The 5,821-nt window shown below is 40.4% G+C and overlaps 1 pseudogene; it reads right to left on the bottom strand.

Annotated features, from left to right (window-relative positions):
* LOC106754405 overlaps window positions 1-5,821 on the bottom strand; it is a 29,143-nt pseudogene that overhangs the window by 17,046 nt on the left and 6,276 nt on the right.

A 5,821-nucleotide genomic window follows, 5' to 3' on the forward strand; every position in this document is an offset into this window, starting at 1 on the left:
AACTCCAAGCATCAAGAACAAGCAAATGGAAGTGGAAATGAATGGTTTTTCACCACCAATAAGCTAAGACAACCAAGAGTAAGTTAAGAGAAGAAAAAAATCTGCATCTTGCTCATTGAAATGGCCAAAACCGAGACACCCAAGTTAAGCTCTCCATGAGAGTGTTCATACATGAAACCCTAAGAGAGAAAAGTTCAAAACATGAAAAAAGGAAGTGTGTAAAGGTGCCTAAGAGTGTGTGGTCGGCCAAGGCTCGCCAAATACCGAGAGTTGCCTTCCAAATGGGGTCCACAATCAATTTTAAAACCCTAACCTAAAAGGTATATATCCTACATAAGGGTTTTTTACAAAATTGCCCCTAAAAGGGTCCAAAACACCTAATTCTAATTAAGGACTTCTAGAAAACGAAATTACAACTTTAATTAGAATCTAAATGACTAAATGTTGAGCCTTTGAATGTGTCACGCCATATCCCAATGCTCCAGATGATGCTTCCACAACTTCCCTGAAACCAGAAATGCGCTTAATCAGCTTAGAAAACCTAAATTAGCACAATTACGAATTTCCGACCAAATTAAGCAGAATTCGGAGAACGGGGAAATAACAGAAAATTAAACACAAATCCCTGGTTTATTTAAGTGCAATAAACTAAATATAGTTCAAGAAATAACGACTCATCAGTGTTCTCAAGATGAATATAGAAAAGCACAGTATGATGTCAAAGGTAGAATTATCATTGCCTCTACACTAACAGTTGATGAATTTTTAAGGATATCTCAATGCAAAATTGCCAAGGAAATGTGGGATGTCTTGGAAGTTACTCATGAAGGCACTGATGAAGTCAAGAGAACCAAAAAGAATTCTTTGACCCAAGAGTATGAACTTTTCAGAATGGAAACTGGTGAAGCTACAAACCATAAGGAACAGAGGAGAAATGGGAAATAAGTGTAAACACATTCAAACACACCCACAACCTCTAATTCCATCATCTTCTTGACTCCATGATTCACAATTTTTTTTTCATTTTCATTGTTTTTTTGCTCTTTTTTTTTTCTTTTTCTCATCCTTTCTCTTTATCTTTTTTTTTCTGAACAAAACTTGTAAGAGACAAGATGCACACATATATATAAAAACACGACAAGAAGAGGACTCACTAGCCAAGTCATCTAAAACTCCCAGGAGACCAAACTTATTCCCAAAACAATTTCAAAGCTCCAAAATTCTCTAAGGCTAAGGTAATCATGGTTTTTCACTTAGGGCTGGTGTATGAGCTTCAAAACAAAGATATGGGGAAAAGCATAGGTTTAAAAGGGTTATCAATGGATCCAAACAGGGTAGGCTCATCTGGCTAGAGAGGCTCAACAACAAAATGCCTTTATCACTTTCAAACATGCACATGAATCAAGAGTTATCAACAGAGTCAAGCCAAGGCAAATGTGCAAGCAATTCAAGAGACATATCACACACAAGAAAGATCATCAAATGGCTCAAATCTCACATAGGTAATACGGTCACAATCAATTCAACTCTCAAACTTCATGATCATCTTCCAAGCAAAGAAAAGAAAGGAATCCAACAAATCAGAGTATCAATGAAGTGAAGGAAAACTGACAACCTAATCAAAGTCCAGAATTCACAAAAAGCATGCAAATCTGTACACAAGACACAACAAACTACATAAAAACCGAAACATAAAACAAAGAAACAACCTCCCCTAATAGACCACACTTAAACGACACAATGTCCTCAGTGTGTCACAATCAGCAGATCAAACAATTAGAACAGTCATAAGATATCGACAAAGTGCAATAAAAGTGAGGAGGGAGGAGAAGGGAAAAGAAAACTCCCCTGATCATGGTGGCAATTGTCAATTTTGGACTATTAGGGAGATATTCTCAACCATTGGAGTCAGCAAGGAAATTGTGAAGAGGAACTGCTTCAGTGTCCAAATTTGATCAAGCAGGGAGACGTCTTCCTCAACTGGATCTAAGAAGTAGTGATTGTTGATGAGTGAGTTCAGTTGGTGCACATTGATCTTCAAACTGTCCGCACCTTTGTCTATCACCATGGGTGTGTGTTGGTCAAATTCATGTGTACCTCCTGCAACATGGTTAGTACAATGTGGCTCCACGAAATAACATGTAGACGTATAACACCCAATCCCAGTGTAACAGGTTGAACCCCAAATATACCCTCAGAACATCAATCAATTTCAGACAGAAATAATATCCAGCACAGGTTCAGATTCATGTTCAGTGCATGGAGAACAAACATTCAAATGTGATAAAACAAAGTGGTTCTCATCATGGAAAGAGGGGGAATGAAAATCATGCTCGTCAACAATACGATCATCAATAACATACCTATCAACAAAATTATCATCAACAACAGAATCAATCTCAGGTATGTCATCACAATCCAAATCAATGTCCATCACAAATATGTCAACAACATCATCAATATCACGCATAGCATCAATATCCTGGACATCACAATTCTCATCAAAATCCACAACAATATCCGCATCATTCTCAAATCCTGGTTCAAATCCAGATTCAATGCATGGATGTAAAGAAGATAGAAAAGAGTGGTCTTTCTCATGCAAAGAATTAAACTCATCAACAACATGTTTATCAATAATGTCATCCAACATGTCAATCCTAAAAACAGAATGGTCCTCAGCTGGAAATTTCATTGCATCAAGAATATTAAAGTGAACAACAATATCAGCAAATTCCATAGATAAAGTTCCAGCATACACATCAATCTTGGTATGGGCGGTTTTCAAAAATGGCCTGCCTAGAATAATGGGGGCGTATCCATGAGAGAAACCGTCCTCCATCTCCAAAACATAGAAATCAGCAGGAAATATCAATTCACCTACCCTAACCAAGACATCCTCTATGTAACCTATCGGGTGGGTAACACTCCTATTGGCCAACAGAATGGCCACACCCGTAGGCTGTAATGGACCAAGAGGCTAAGATTTATAAATAGACAATGGCATGACATTTATAGATGCACCCAGATCAAGCATAGCATTTTCAAATTTATTGTTCCCAATCACACAAGGAATGCAAAATGTACCTGGGTCCTTGCACTTTTCAGGAATGTGCGGGACCGACTTACCAATAAGAGCTGATACATTCCTCCCCATGCTGATTCGTTCATTACCCTTCATCTCCCTCTTGTGTGTGCACAACTGCTTCAAGAATTTGGCATATTTTGGTATCTGCTTCATGGCATCGAGTAGAGGTATGTTCACCTCTACCTTCCTGAAGGTCTCCAGAAATTCCCTATCCACCTCTTCCATCTTTTTGCTAGGAAGTGCCCATGAAGGGAATGGAAGAGGGATAGGTCGGTCAACGGATGGAGAAGGCGCGACAGCGTTGGTGGTGGAAGAGGGAGAAGATCCACCTAAAGAAGAACCACTGGCTGGAGAAGAAAATCCACCCACCTCAAATGCCTTGCGTGAACCGTCATGGTCGTCCTCTCTAGGACAAGTGGTAGGCACGGGTGTAGGTGTAGAAGCGAGCTCTGAAGGCACAACAATCTGCTTCCCCGATCTGAGGGTAATGGCACTCACATTCTTCGAATTCTGCACAGTCTGGGATGGTAACTTATCATAATTCTGAGACTGCGCCTGGTTAAGCTGAGTAGCCATCTGACCCATCTAGTTAGTGAGACTCTGTATGGAAGCTCTAGCCTCCTGCTGAAACTGTAGGTTCTGCATAGTCATCTATCTCACTAACTCTTCTAATGAAGGCTCAGAAGAAGTAGAAGGTTGGGCAGGTGCCTCTTGCTGCTGCTGTTGCTGTTGCCTCTAGTTTTGTTGTTGCATAGGTGGAGGCACATATCTGTTAGGTGCTCAACCATTCTGGAAAGGTGGCGCCTGCTTTGATCCTTTGGCGCATTGTTCCATCTAAGATTAGGGTGATTCCTCCACCCTGGGTTGTACCTGTTGATGGACAAGTCATGATTTTGCTGTTGTGGCTGCCTGTTGTTGTATATATTAGTAGCATAAGCTTGAGGCGCATCAGAGGCAGCTGAGTGTTGCAAAGTAGGACAAGCATCTGTGTAGTGGCCACTAGAAGTACAAACAGCACATAGTCGTGCAACAGATGTGGATGAAACTGTAGGTCTCTGGTTGGTTGCCAACTGTGTCACGATCTGCATAAGAGAGTCAAGCTTGCCCTCCAATTTTCTTTCAACAGCTGATAAAGACTGGGCATCAACGTCATGTACGCCCCTCACCATAATGGCATCATTCTTGGCGCTAAACTGTTGGGAGTTGAAGGCCATCTTCTCAATCAATTGCCTGGCCTCAGTAGGTGTGGTGTCTCCAAGTGCTCCACCACTAGCAACATCAATCATACTTCGATCCATGTTGTTCAAACCCTCATAGAAATACTGGATAAGGAGTTGGCCAGGTATCTGATGGTGGGGATAGCTTGCACAAAGTGTCTTGAATCTCTCCCAATACTCATATAAGCTCTCTCCACCAAGCTGCCTAATCCCAGTTATGTCTTTTCTGATAGCTGTGGTCCGGGATGCTGGGAAAAATTTCTCCAAGAATAGCCTCTTCAGATCATCCCAACTAGTGACGGATCTAGGTGCCAAACCGTATAACCAATCCTTAGCAACACTTTCCAATGAATGAGGGAATGCCTTCAAGAAGATGTGTTCTTCAGGAACATCATGTGGTTTCATAGTGGAACAGACAATGTGGAATTCCTTCAAATGCTTATGTGGACTCTCACCTGCAAGACCATGGAACTTGGGCAACAAATGGATCAATCCAGTCTTGAGAACAAATGGAACGTCCTCATCAGGATATTGGATGCACAGGCTTTCAATATCGAAATCAGGTGCAACCATCTCCCTTAAAGTCCTCTCACGAGGTGGAGGAGGTTGTGAAAAATAATAGAATCAGAATCTGAATCAGGCACAGATGCAACAAATGCAGTAGATGTAGTATGCACAAAGTACTCAGCAGTGGATTCAGATTCAACAGCAGGATGCACAGTATCAAGTGGAATCGACTCAAAAACAGACTTTAAAGACAAATTCCTAGAATGACTAACTAACCTATGAAACGTCCTATCAATCTCAGGATCAAAGGGTGGTAGAAATCCAGGATTTCCTCTAGTCATGCACTAAATCACAACACCCTATAATCATGAAACAATAGCACAAAAATTTAAAACACAGAAAACAACACAAGACAACAAAACGACACTATCACAAACACAACATAACACAAGTCACACAACACAGGCACCAGACTCAAGACTGATCCGTTGGTCCCCAGCAACGGCGCCAAAATTTGATGGGTGTCGCGGCCCATACAAATTTGATTGCATATGAGAAATGCAGTATAAACTAGGAAGTGACTCCTAGGTCCTCTCTCAAGGACCAATTTTGCGGTTCAAGAATCGAGTCTAACACGGAAAAAGGAGGGGTGTTTGAAAAGGTTTTGGAAAAACCAAAGAACTCAATAAAGACACATGTGCAAACAAACTAATTTAAGCTAGCATGGTAATTAAACTAACACTATTAAAAGCCTTAGACAACATTCAAACATCAAACACTGTTACAAACTGATTAACAAACACAGTTAAAAATAATTAAATTCAACACTAACTCAAACACATTAAACTCAACCTATTAACTCAATTAATTAAAAACCAAAGAAACCAACAAGCCTAACTTAATCCTAGCAATTAACTTGAATAAATGACAATTAACAAAGGAATTTAAAAGTCCAATTGGCCAAAGAAAAACACATGGCCGTGAGTCACCATGCACCCAAGTCAAACTT

Source organism: Vigna radiata, unplaced genomic scaffold (assembly GCF_000741045.1).
Source record: "Vigna radiata var. radiata cultivar VC1973A unplaced genomic scaffold, Vradiata_ver6 scaffold_108, whole genome shotgun sequence".
In the NCBI taxonomy this organism is placed as follows: Eukaryota; Viridiplantae; Streptophyta; class Magnoliopsida; order Fabales; family Fabaceae; genus Vigna; species Vigna radiata.